Below are 14473 nucleotides of genomic sequence, written 5' to 3' on the forward strand. Positions count from 1 at the left end.
CAAAGATTCCCCTGCCTCTGCCTCCCATGTGCTAGGATTAAAGACATGCACCACTGTGCCTGATCTCCAATCTGTATCTTTTAAATAGGATATTTAATAAGTGCTTTCTGTTAATTAAATTGAGGAATGAGTTTGGGAGATTGTTATGAATAGTACTTGGTTTTTTGCTGTTATTTCAAAGTGGGCACTGAAAATTCCTCTTCTAGATGGGCAAGGTCTCTCAGTCTGTTACTAGAACTGGGGAGACAGAGGCAGGGGGTCACTGCAAGTTCAAGGCCAGCCTGGCTTGCATAGTGATTTTGAGGTTAGCTAGGGCTGTATAGTGAGATCCTATCTCAAAACAAAACAAAAACCCCAAACAGCAGCACTAACCGTTCATCTCTCCATGTCGTGTTCCGTGTCCCTCCCCCTCCCCGCACATTCTGCTGACACAGCTTTGGGATGTAGATGGTGTTTAAGGTAAAGTTATCGTCATTCCTCCCTACACTGCTGTACTGAGTAACAGTCCTCTGTAGACCAGGAAGTGCTGGAAGGCTGGCATTGAATCTTAGTATTTTGGGCTTACTACCATTCCCAACACCCTAGACCAGTGGTTCTCAACCTTCCTAATGCTGTGACCCTTTAATACAGTATTTATGTTATGGTGACCCGCCCCGCTCCAAGCATAATTTATTTATTTATTTATTTATTTATTTATTTTTTTTCTTTTGAGACAGGGTTTCTCTGTAGCTTTGGAGCCTATCCTGGGCTAGCTCTGTAGACCAGGCTGGCCTGGAACTCACAGAGATCCACCTGCCTCTGCCTCCCGAGTGCTGGGATTACAGGCATGCGCCACCACTGCCCGGCGCATAAAGTTATTTTGTTGCTACTTCATAACTGTAATTTTGCTGCTGTTATGAATTTTAATGTAAATATCTAATATGTAGGGTATTTTATATGCGACCTACAGGTTGAGAACCACTGCTCTAAAAGAATGTGGGTATTAAATAATTTTTAGTATGAATCACAGATACTTTTTTTTTTAATTCCCCAGACAGAGTTTCTCTGTGTAGCAGCCCTGGCTGTCCTGGAACTCACTTTGTAGACCAGATTGACCTCAAACTCACAGAGATTCTCCTGCCTCTGCCTCCCAAGTGCTGGGATTAAAGACGTGCTCCACCACCATCTGGCCAGGATTTTCTGCGTTTACCTTGTATGTGCTGATAATTGTGTAACTCTTTAGCCCAGAGCTCTTTCCCGGTACCTGGACATCTGGCTTAGTGACGTGCCCATTGGCTATTCTTTCAGGTGATTCATACTCTGCATGCCCCAAAGCTGCAGTCATCAGCAGCTGTCCCATCTTCAGACCAAAAAAGTACATGGGACTGTCCCTTTTCCATCTCATCTCTCTGGGGAGATTAGACTAGGTAGTGCATAGGTGTGTACACTCCTTGGCAGAAATAGAAGCTCTTCCTTGCATAGAGTACTTCTCCGATAGTCTCTTGGATATATTTACTTATCCTTAATGCTGCCGTGTGTTCTCCAGTTAGCATCCTCTCAGCCTGGGTGCTGTAATGGCTTCTTCATTGGCCGTCCGTTGGTTGTTTTTGTGTTTTCACTGTAGCCAGAGTTGTCGTTCTGACACATTTGAGCTGAGCAGGTAACTTGGTTGTGGGATTTTTTTTTTTTTTTGTTTTTAGTTTTGGTTTTTTTCGAGACAGGGTTTCTCTGTGTAGCCCTGGCTGTCCTGGAACTCACTCTGTAGACCAGGCTGGCCTGGAACTCACAGAGATCCGCCTGCCTCTGCCTCCCGAGGGCTGAGAATAGAGGTGTGCACCACCACTGCCTTGCTGGTTGTGGGATTTTTTTACTTTTCCCCTTCATTGCTCCGTGAGCTAGATTTGGCTATCAGGATCCTTAGGATTTGACTTCAGAATCACTTCCTCCTCCTGTGCCCTCCTTCCCCTCAGTGAGCGAGGCTGACTCTCACTTTTCCTTCAACATGATGAATTCTTTAAATCTAGGCATTGTTACAGAAGCCTGTGTCTGTCTTGAATGTCTCCTTACTTCCCTGCTTCCCTCACTTTCGTTGGCTAAGTCAGCCTTGTCTGCCCTGTCTCAGTGTGGGCGATAGTCTACTAAGGATCTCTTTGACACAGACTGGGTCACAAGCCTGTGTTTCCTTAGTACTCCGCGGTCTCTCCACCACACTGTAATTACTTGTTTATTTGTCGTTCACCATGTACTGGTTTAAGGTATAACAAAATGTCTAAAAAATAGGGTCTGAGTTGCATTGAAATATAATAAAAAAGCAATGAAATAGTAATTTGGGAGCTCACTTAGTAGAGAAAGAACAGAGACATTGGTTCTGATAGATGAAAATTTTCTAAGCCTGAATGTAAAATATTCTTTGACATCTATTCGGTTTTTTGTTATTCGTTAGGCATTTTTGGAGTTCAGGTTCTGGAAGTGGCCTGTAGGGGTGGCTGTTATTGGCTCATATGACAATATAATAGAAATTGTATGATGAAGGTGGCCATAAGGGTGGGGACTTGACCGTAGCTGGGCCTTTCCTGTTCTTAAAATGGCTGTGGGCTTCATTTCTCCTTGTGCTAAGTAAGGATGAACCTGGTTCCTATCAGCACAGGCTTGTTTACTTAGAGGCTCATGTTAGTGGTGCTCTGTGTGATTTGGTGACACTTATATAGCCTGTGTTCTCTTACAGGAAGCTGACCCCCATAGAGTAAGGGATGAGGAAGGAGTTCTGGGCAGATGTAAAGAATGTCCATTGCCATTCTTAGTTCCTTGTCTCATTGTGAATTGTGATTTTGTTTTTGTAGGTGCTTTATTTGTCGGAAAGAGATGCTCTGTATTATGGACCTGAGTATTCCAGGTGCTGAAATGGTAAGTCTACTGTTTTAAAGGAACTAGCAGTGTTTTTGGCTTATACTAGCATATAGGATATTTATGGAGTTTTTGTTTGCTAAATAATTCACATGTTTGCTTTCATAATAATAGTCTAAAGTAAATACAAAGGTGTCAAGGTAAAGGTGTGCCGAGGATGCAGTGGGAGTTGAGTTGAAATCAGAGTGGGTGACTTTTCTGAAAGAAAGTTAATTGAGCTAGGAAGTATTGCTTTGGTGGGGTGATGTAGAGGGACCTCTGGGTTGAGCATGTCTGAAGTACGTGGTACTGGCTCACCTCCTGATAGAAGCAAGTTTGCAGATACAGATGGAATAGAGAATACGTGAACTGGGGGAAGAGGAAACCCTGTTAAGGTGAGGAACCAGGTCATCAAAGTCCTTGAATGCATCACCAAGGAAGTGGAACTTGATGGTGAAAGCCATAGAATTGTGAAAAATCTTTTCCGTTGAAGTACCCATGGAATATTCCCGTGGCAATTACCGATAGCATTTGAGGGAGAATTCCTTAATAGAGTCACTTATAGCTGTTGAAGCTGTGAGCTTGGATGACCCTAGACAGAGTGAGTGGTAGAACAGAAGGCTGGTGGTGTGACACAACCCAGGAGGGACAGTGGCATGAGACATGTGAGCAGAAGAGAAGTCTGTGGATGAAACTGAGTGCCAGCCAAAGAAACAAGTGGAGCAATCCCATCATGCACTGGGGAAACTGCAGCTCGTACCAACCTGTGTGTGTGTTACCTTTATTAAAAGGGTCCCATGCACAAAGCACTCTTCGGATGTTTTGTTGTATATAAAATATCATCTCAAAGTCTAATTAGGGAATAAATAATGGATGAATAAGAAGAAAGGGACCAGCAAGATGGTTTAGGGGGTAAAGGCACTTCTGTCGAGGCTGATGACTTGAGTTTAGTACCCAGATCTTATATGATGGGAAAAGAGAATAGATTGCTGTAAGATTGTACATCATGGAATGCATACGCCCACATCCATGCATCATATGTACATATGAAATAAATAGCAAAAAAAAACCTTAAAAGAAGGACAGGAGAAAGCAAGAAGTTGGAGATGTGGTTTGAGGCGATAGTGGAGACGGAGGTGGAAGAAATCAGAATACATCCATATGGGAGAGGTTAGATGATGGCTTCGAAAGGATCACAGTCCATGAAAGTGAGGACTCGCAGGGTGGTACCGCACAGGCCTTTAGTCCCAGCACTCTGGAGGTGGAGGCCAGCCTGGTCTGCGGGGCTAGTTCTGGGACAGCCATGGCTACACAAAGAAACCCTGTTTAAAAAGAAAAAAAGAAAAAAAAAAAAAGAAATCAAGGATTATTTTTGCTAAATAGAAGGCTTGAGCCATCGGGGAGTGGAAGTACTTTATGAGATTGAGAATATTCTTGAGGGCAGAGGTGTAAACAATGCATTGTGAAACATAAACTATTCCAATGTAGTGCGTTAGGAATTTGACCGGAGGCAGGGCATTATGACATGCATGTGGAATCCCTTCCTTCTAGCACTTGGGAGGTGGAGGCATAGCCTGTCTGCTATGTAGCAAGTTTTAGGCCAGCCTGAACTACATGAAACATTGTCAGAGAGGGAGAAGGAGAGGGACCAAGAGTACACATCTAAGTTCCAGGTTCAGTCCTCAGTACCACTGCAAATAAATACATAAACAAAGGCCTGAGTGGAAGTATAAATACAGATACCCATGTAGAAATAATACATATTGTTCAAGAAAAAAAGACTTGGACTGGAGGTCTGGCTCTGATAGAATACTTCCTAGCATGTTTTTCCTGTATATAGAAATACCTACAATAAAGTGCAATTTATGAATTAGGCACAGCAAGAGATGAACAACAACAGTGAATAATAAAATAGAAAATGGTAGAACTATTCTAAACAATATACTGGAATAAAAGGTATATGAGGCCAGCCTGGTCTACAGAGAGAGTTCCAGGATGGTCAGGATTACACAGAGAAACCTTGTCTTGAAAAAACCAAAAAAAAAAAAAGAGGAAAAAGCTATATGAATTGGCCTTTCAAATTATAGTGTTGGGGCTGGAAAGATGGCTCAGTGGTTAAGAATATTGGCTACTCTTCCAGAGGACCTAGGTTCAATTACCAGCACCTATACAGCGGCTTATAACCATCTGTGACTCCAGTTCCGGGAGATCCAGGGCCCTCTTTGGGTCTCTGTGGGCATCAGACATTCATGTGGTACACAGACATACATACAGGCAAAACACTCACGCACACAGACGATTGGAGGCTCACACTGGACTACTTCTTGTCATAGAGGCTCACACAGTGCCTCATGTGAGGAGATGAAGTCAGGTGAGAGCAGTCGGCACTCTGGAGGAGGCAGTGGGCCACTGCTTTCCTCCCCTCAGCGTGGAAGAGCTCTCTTTAATACAAGTTTCTGGAGATAGGGTCTGACTGTGTAGCCCCCTGGCCTGTCTAGGACTCTTTTTTTTTTTTTTTTTTTTTTTTGAGCATTTTGGCTTCAAACTTGCAGGGATCCTCTTTCTTGCCTCTGTCTCTGAGCACCTGCATTACAGATGTACTGTGTCGTGTCTGGCTTCCAGAGGACCATTGTGAATTAGGGAGGAAGGGTTTATTATGTTTGGCTTGTGGTTTCCAAGGTTTTAGCTGGCCCAGTTGCTGTGGGCTATGATGAGACCTGGCATAAGGTGACTGCAGTGTGGGGCCGAACATAGTTGCTCACTTCATATCAATCAGGAGGCAGAAAGAGATGGAGAGGCGCCTAGAGACAAGATACCTTTCATAGGACATGTCTTCAGTAACCTGCTTCCTAAAGTGTCTACCACTTTCCCAAAATAGCACCAGCTGGGTGGGGACCAGCCCTTCCACATGTGAGCCCATGGGGGATATTTTCTATTCGAAACCCTGGTACTCCTAAGTCTTTTGAGTTTTGTGGTAATGGAGATCAAACACAGGCCTTGTACATGCTAGGTAAATACTACCACTGAGCCATTTGAAAGAATGTTATGGTAAATAGTGCCTAAAATGAAATGCATCATTCTGTCATTTTAACACCTCTCCTCCCTTTTTGTGGATAAAGATTTGAGATCGTCTCACCCTGTAGCCCAGGCTGGTTTAAACTTGCTATGAACTCAAGCTGGTCTGTGACATTGGCACACTCTGCCTTAGTCTCTTGTGTGCGGTGATTAGAGGCTGGACCACCACACCTGGCTGTACAAGGTCAAGTTCTAGCAATCTTTCACCTAACAATGGGTTTTAGTATCGATTAGTGAATTTTTCTTTTAGTTTTTTTTTTTTTAATTTATCTTGCAGAGGACCTAGGTTCTGTTTATAGCACTCACATAGCAGCTCACAATAATCTGTAACTCCAGTTTCAGGGGATCTGATGCCCTCTTCTAGTCTCTGTGGGCACTAGGCAGTCATGTGGTAGACAGACATACATGCAGGAAAAATACTCACACACATAAAAATGAAACTAAAGGCAAAATTAATTTTTTAAAGTAAAAACTGCCACACATTAAAAAAATTGATTTTTTTTTTCTCATTTTGTTTTCAATGTCTTGACTAATGTAAAGACAGTAGTCATGGTTAGGCATGGGGGCAGGCTGGGCAGTGGCTAGCTAAAGCTAGGATAGTTGAGCAGCTGGAGAAGGGAACCTAAGTCCCTGGATTAGGGATGGGGAAAGGGCAGTCAAGACCATTACCTGATCCAAGGACTATTTCAGCTCAACTAAAATAAGCAGAGTGAATCCCTGACTGCTGTTTGCTCTTCATCACTGATAATCTGTGAGAGTATTCTACTTAGAATTCTACTTAGTGGTGTCAAATGAGGTCTTTATGTTTTCTATAGCTTTCTATTGACAATATCATGTACTTCTAAATGTTCGATCTCTTTTGGATTTTTTTCCGGAGTGGGGGGCCTGGTTTCTCTGTGTAACAGTTCTGGCTGTCCTGGATCTCACTCTGTAGCCCAGGCTGGCCTCAAACTCAGAGATCTGCCTGCCTCTGCCTCCCAAGTGCTGGGATTAAAGGCATGCACCACCACCACCACCCTGTTCTTATTTTGGATTTTTATTCATTTAAAATTATAATTGAATGCTGGGCATGGTGGCACAAACATGCCTTTAATCCCAGCACTTGGGAGACAGAGGCAGATGGATCTCTGAATTCCAGGCCAGCCTAGAATAAGTTTTGGGGCTATATAGTGATACCCCATGCTCCCCCAAAAGATTGTAATTTGATATGAATGTGCCTTTTAAGTATATTTAACATTGCATTTTATTATATTTTCTAGTAAGAAGACAGCTTTAGAGTTGCAGATGTCAACTGTGGCCTTCCTAAGCACATTGATATTGTCAGTGCCAGCCAGACAGTAAGTACTACTGAAACCATAGGGGATGAATATTTACACGTGAGTTTTCAAGCTTCCATTTACATATTTGAGCCATTAAGAGAAAAATCATGAGAAAGCAGATATTGGAAATTTTTGTTACTGGACTATATGGAAGAGCTGGTGTTGCTGGTGTTGGGAAACAGTGTTGACTTGGACAACTGTATTATGCCCCCAGTTTTTTCATTTAATGGGTGTTTAGTCTCTCTATCCCTAAAATTTCATGTCTTGATCTTTCATATTTTACTCATCATTAGCCATCTACACATATCTTTCATGTGTCTGTCTTATATATGGAACCATGTTAAGAGCTTTAGGTCATGATCCATGTTCTCAAAAAAATATGCTCATCAGGAAGATCAGCATCTCCAGATGAAACTGAAAGTCACTTTTTGTGTGGATATCCTGGTCAATCAATGTCTCCAGGTTCTGTCTAAGTGGTGTAGGGAGCATAGTGCTCTGTGTGACGTGGTACAGTGCCTTCCCAGTGTTGAAGATGAAAATGAGCTTTTTGTGGGTCGGCACTGTGGATTCTGCGGGACAGTGACGGAGAAGACGGATCATGTATAAAACATGTTTAAAAATATTACAGCAAATACAAGTTAATGAACTAACAGTGGAGAGCCCTGAAACAGGCAAGATGAATATTGCAGTAGGAAAGGACTGCAGGAAGTTTTGGAGGGTTGTAGAGAGGTATACCTTTGCCTGTTCTAGAACGAGGGCCGCTCAGCCCCTGGCTCAGCCTTAATGGGGTCTCTCCAGAATACTGTATTCTTTTTAATTGCTGTGTAATGCTTAGTGGGTATTGTTGCCATAATTTAACCATTCTGTTTTCTGCTGATAGCCAGGATGTCTTCAGTTATCAGTTATTGTAGTTTTTATGATATGGAGGTGCATGTTAAAGGTAATTGGTTTTATTTTCTATAAATTTTGTCTGTTTTGGTGACATATCCTTGGTATTTCCATGAGACTTCAGTATCTACCTTATCCTTAATCATATCGTACACATATTTTTTAGAAAGGATTTGCTAAGTATCCCAGGTTGATTTGAGTTCACAATCCTTTCTTTGAGTGCTGGGATTACAAGTATATGTCATATAGAATGCTTGACATCATCTTTTAGGTGACATAATCTTAAGGAAAGAGTGCATTTTTTTTTTTTTTTTGTCCCCTCCGCCCCTGCCAGACAGGGTCTCACTATGTAGATCTGGCTGTCCTGGAACTAGCTCTGTAGACCAGGGTGTCCAACAACTCATAGAGATCTGCCTGCCTCTGTCTCTGGAAGGCCTAGACTAAAGACATGCACTACCATGCCCAGTGAACTTCTTCTGATGCTCCTGTCTCTACCTCCCTAGTGCTGGGATTACAGGCATGCGCCACCACACCCAGTTTTCTGTAGTGCGAGGCATCAAGCCCAGAGTTTTGTGTGTGTGTGTGTGTGTGTGTGTGTTAGGTGAGTACTCTATCAGCAAGTCCCAGTACTTTAGCTCTTTCAAATCATTTAAAAGCGGGGCATTTAAGAGTCTGATATAGGATGATGTAAGTTCAAGGCCAGCTTAGTCTACATAGTAAGTTCAAGGCTAACCTACATAGTGAAACCCTGTGATACACAAAGATTACCTGATTAAAATTGAATATTAAGGTAGAAGTTTTGGGTTCATATATATGACATGTTTATAGTGTTATTAATTGTTTTGCTTTTTGTTTTTCAAGACAGAGTTTCTTTGTGTGACAGCTCTGACTGTCCTGGCACTTGCTTTGTAGACCAGGTTGGCCTCGAACTCACAGAGATCCACCTGCTTCTGCCTCCTGAGTGCTGGGATTAAAGGCGTGCGCCACCACTGCCCAACAATTGTTTATTTGAAAAAGCCAATCTTTTCACGTTTTCCCATAACACATCAAACCTTATCTATCCCTATTTTCTGTATTCTTTTAGAATATATTCTCTTATTTAAGACAGGTCTGTTTGTGAACAAACTACAACTTTCTTAAACTCATGTCTCATTAAACTCAAAGGCTCTCATTATGGAGAAAGGAAGGCAAGACGTACGGGATGAGATACTAATTAGTGAAATACAAGTCACTTACCGTACAATAAATGAGACTGATGTAAATTGAATACATAAAGTAAAGCTGATAGTTGAGATACTCTGCTGTGTTTTTATTTATCAGAATTTCCCAACTGTACATTCAATCTCCTTACATGATGAAAAGAGATAGTTTGTAAGCTGGACAAGTATAGAGGGAAGACAAGATTTACTTTTGTATGAGATGATAGTATCCCCCATTCTGAAAAAATGCATATATTATATTATATTTGGAAAATGTAAAAGCAGTGAGTGCATAACAAAGGAATGTGTAAAATAGAGAATCACTTACAATCCTTTGCCCTCCTTAATTCTCATTCTATTCCCATTCTATTTGGATGGCTATATCAGTTATTTTTAGTTTGTGTCTCGTTTTCTTTTTTAACATTGTAACTTTAAAAATCAAAACAAAAAAAACCTCCCTTAAATATTATCTAAAATCTTGACTTCAGCATCTTGGGTGGCCAAAGCAGAAGAATTGGAAGTTCAAGGCCTCCCTCTACTTGAGTGATTTTAAGACCAGCTTGGGAAACTTAATGATGCTCTGTCTCAAAATAAAAAAAGTAAAAAGAGGCCTGAGAATATAGATCAATAGTAGAACATTTGTCTAGCATGTGTGAGGCCCTAGGTTCAACTCCTAGCACTACAATAAATAAATAAACAAACAAACAAATAAATAAATAAATTTATCCAAAGCATAGTCTTTAAATTTTTTTTTCTCCTCTGTGTAGCCCTGGCTTTCCTGGAACTCTGTATTCTAGGCTGGCCTTGAACACAGGCTGTCTTCCTGCCTCTGCCTTCCCAGTGCTTAGATTAAAGGTATGTGCCACTACCACCTGGCTTATTATTTTTTTTTTTTTTTGGTTTTTTCGAGACAGGGTTTCTCTGTGTAGCTTTGCGCCTTTCCTGGCTTATTTTTTAAATAAAAAAAAAAATTAATTTCTTGCCGTGTTGCCCATACTGGTCTTGAACTTTTGTACTTGAGTAATCCTTGTGCTTTGTGTCCACAGTATTTTGGACAATAGCTGTCTTCTCCTGCATTCAGCTCAAAACACAGTTTTTAGTGACTGCCTGTCTTAGCCACTGTCCTGTTGGTGTGAGTAAACAGCATGACCAAGGCAACTCTTATAAAAGAAACCATTTAATTGGGAACTTGACAGTTTCAGAGGCTCAGTTCATTATCATTGCAGGGAGCATGGCTTTGGGCAGGGTGGTGATGGAGAAGCAGCTGAGAGTTACATCCTAATCTGCCAGCAGGGAGGGAGAGGGGCTGGGGTGGGGATAGAAACAGAGCCTGCTGGGCCCAGTCTACACCTCCTAACCCTCTAATCCTTTTCAGATAGGGCCACTCCCTGGTGACTATGGCATTCAAATATTTGAGCCTGTGCAGATACGGTCTTATTCAGACCACCACACTGCCTACAATTCTCTCTTACTGAGTAGAATGAGGAACTTTGTTTCTGCTTAGCAGTAAAACAACTCAATTTTAAAAGGAGCAGGCTCCCAGCACTGGGGAGGCAGAGGCAGGCGGATCTCTGTGAGTTCGAGGCCAGCCTGGGCTACAGAGTGAGATCCAGGAAAGGCACAAAGCTACACAGAGAAACCCTGTCTCAAAAAACCAAAAAGGAGCAAGTAATGCAAATGGATGTTGCTTCAAAGAAGATGCACAAGTGGTAATGTACATTTAACCTTGAACACATTGAGCCAGACTAGGTAAATCTAAGTAAAATTGCTGTAGTTAAAAAGAAGAGCAGTAACGGGTCCTGGTGAGAGCAGTGAAGTTGGAGCCCTTGGACGTGGCCAGGGGATGGCAGTGACGCACCCCCAGGAAAAATAGTCCAGTGGTTCCTCAAAGGGCACTTACCATCGGACTGAGAATTCCATTTTCAGAAATATGAAAACATGTAACTACATAACTCATATTCAGGAAGGTTTAGAAGGGGGCTGGAGAGATGGCTCAGTGGTTAAAAGCACCGGCTGCTCTTCCAGAGGACTCAGATTAATTCCAAGCACCTACATGTTGGCTAACAACTGTCTCTAATTCCAGTTCCTGGGGACCCAGCATTCTCTTCTAGGCTCCTTGGGCACTGTACACATGTGGTACACTTACGTTCTTGCAGGCAAACACCCATGCCCATAAAAGAAATATTTAAAAAAGAATGCTTAGAGTGAGAATATGTATTATAATCAAAAAGGTATTCAAATTTCCATCCTTTGGAAAGTTGTTAAATAAGATACAGTATGTTTAGGTCATAGCCTGTTGCTTAGCAACAAAGTGAATGAAGTGCTGCTGTCATAGGCTACAACTTGGGTGAAGTTTGAAAATGTAAAGTTAGACAGAACGAAAACGTGATGAAAAGCCGTATTGCATGGCTCCATTTACACAGTGTCCCTGAGTGGCAGTCCACATACACAGATTTGTGGTTGACAGGGATGAGAGGGGGACCGCGATGGAGTGCTCATGGGTGAGGCTATGTTAGGAATGTTCTGGAGTTAGGTTGTTGTGGCAGTTGTACAGTTCTGTAAATACACTGAAAAACCTGAATTGTGTGCTTCCAATTCCAATGGTAAATTTTAGACTAGTGGAGTTGCTGAGTGATAGAGCACCTGCCTAGTATCTGTGAGACCCTGGGTTTAATGCTTTGCCCCTCAAACACCAAAAACCCAAGCAATAAATTAAAAAGAAGAAAGAAGCTGCAGAGTTGTATGTATCTCAGCAGTTACCAGTATTTGCTGCTCTTGCAGAGGATCTGGGTTTGTCTCCCAGCACCCATTCTGTGCAGTTTACAACCATCTCTATCTCTAGTTTAAGGAATTCTGACACACTCTTCTGGCTTCTGAGGGCACCTGCACGTGTGCAGTACACACACACAGACAACTAAGCACAAACACACACACACACACAGAGGTACAAATAGAAAGACAAATACTCCTAAATCAGTGGTTCTCAACCCGTGGATTATGACCCCTTTGGGGTCCAATGACCTTTTCCAATGGACCATTGGAAAACACAGATATTTGCATTAAGATTCATAACAGTAGCAAAATTACAGTTATGAGGTAGCAACAAAATAATGTTATGGTTGGGGTCACCACAACATGAGGAACTGTATTAAAGTGTCATAGCATTAGGAAGGTTGAGAACCACTAGCTAGTGAATTTTATGATACATATGTTTTAATAAAGATGATATAATAATAGATAATTGGGAGCCCACACACTTAAAAGTATGTCCAGATAAGAGGATGCTATCTTTAATCCAGGTGGAGATAATGAGAATTGGTTGGATTACCAAATGTACCTTTTCTTTTTTACATGTTTTTTCAAGACAGGGTTTCACTATGTAGCTTTGGTGGTCCTGGAACTCACTGTGTAGACCAGGCTGGCCTCAAACTCACAGAGATACCCCTGCCTCTGCCTCCTGAGTGCTGGGATCAAAGGTGTTAGTCATTGTGCCCAGCTACCAAACATATTTTGAATTTTGAATTAGCAGGTTTTGCAAAGTGCTTGAGATATGAATTGTGAGGGAAAAGGGAGTCAGGAGCTACTCGTGTGGTACCAGCTTCCAGTCCCAGCACTCTGCTAGGAGGAAGCCAGCTGGGCCTGTGGAGTGAGACACTGTCTTAAAACAACAACAAAATGACCATGACGTTTGTTTTCAGCAACTGGCATTATCCTTAGCTGAGATTTACACATGCCTGGCTTGGATGTTTATTGAATACTGTCTATCTCTGAACTGGAGGAGAGATTTTAAGGGAGGAAGGATTGCTGCTGCTCCTTGTCTCAGAGGTTTCTATCAGCACATTGGCTCTTTTGCTTCTGGGCCCTCGGGTGAGACAAAAAACCATGGCTGGAGCATGTGGAGAGCAGAGCAGTTTTCTCCCTGGAGTTGGGTGAATCAGATAGGGAGACAGGAAGAACTAGGGCCAGACAGACTCTTTATGTCACACCTGGTGGAGTGACCTACTTCTGCTTCCTCCAAACAAGTTCCACCTCCAGGTCCACTGTCCAATCGTTAATCCATCCATGTGTTGATCTTGATTAGGTCAGAGCTCTTGTGATCTGATCACATCTCAACCATCAGATCTACCAGCTGAGGATCAAACTCAGTGGGGAGTTTGATGTCAGAGCCAGGAAGAGTTGCTTGTTAAATTAGAACATGGGCCGGGCGGTGGTGGCGCACGCCTTTAATCCCAGCACTAGGGAGGCAGAGGCAGGCGGATCTTTGTGAGTTCGAGGCCAGCCTGGGCTACCAAGTGAGTTCCAGGAAAGGCACAAAGCTACACAGAGAAACCCTGTCTCGAAAAACCAAAAAAAAAAAAAAATAAATAAATTAGAACATGGTAATTTGTTAGCATGTTGCTTGGGTTTTAGGCCATTAGGTTGAATGAAACCACCTAAGAGTAGATGAGGCAGACAAAAAGAGGTCTGAAGACTGAATAAGCCTTAGCCACTCCATTGGTTCAAGGGGAGAGATAAGAAAACCCCGAGAGTGGTAGTATCCTCTAGGAGACTGATCTCAGGATGAGTGGATCAGCTGTGAAAAGGTAAGGACCGAGAAATGAACTTGAGATCTAGATTTTCCTGACTTTTCCTCTCCCTCTGCTCACTGCTTCTCTCCTACCCGCTTTGATCCTTGAGATAGAACCCAGAGCAGCCTCATGAACCACTGAACCATATCCCTAGGTGAATCTTCCGTCTACTGGTTGCTAACATACAGAAATACAGGTGGAGCTGGGGTAGAGCGTTGTTCTGCAAGCCTGAAGGCCTGCATTGGATCTGTGGAACTCATGTGAGGTGGAGGGAGATAAACTAACTCCACATGTGGACCGTGTGACACACCCACCCTTACCCTCACATCTCAGCCACACGTAATAGTAACAACAACAATATAGTTATCAAAACATGCCATCAACCTAGCTAAATTGCCTGATGAATTCAGTGCTCTATAATGATAGTTCTGTATACGTATTTCTTTTCCTTAGAACATTTTTGTTTTTTCCTGGCTTTTTGAGACATGGCCTAGCTGTCCTGGAATTCACTATGTAGACCAGGCTGGCCTGGAACTCACAGAGATCTGCCCTGTCACACCTG

At 42.4% G+C, this 14473-nt stretch overlaps 1 protein-coding gene across 1 annotated transcript in view; it reads left to right on the forward strand.

Annotated features, from left to right (window-relative positions):
• Positions 1–1811: 1811 nt before the first annotated feature.
• N4bp2 (NEDD4 binding protein 2) overlaps positions 1812–14473 on the forward strand; it is a 69778-nt gene continuing 57116 nt past the window's right edge. Inside the window, 2 exon segments of the mRNA XM_028882245.2 lie at positions 1812–2883; positions 7197–7274. The gene's annotated coding sequence lies outside the window, so the exon portion shown is untranslated.

This window comes from Peromyscus leucopus, chromosome 10, assembly GCF_004664715.2.
Source record: "Peromyscus leucopus breed LL Stock chromosome 10, UCI_PerLeu_2.1, whole genome shotgun sequence".
NCBI lineage: Eukaryota > Metazoa > Chordata > Mammalia > Rodentia > Cricetidae > Peromyscus > Peromyscus leucopus.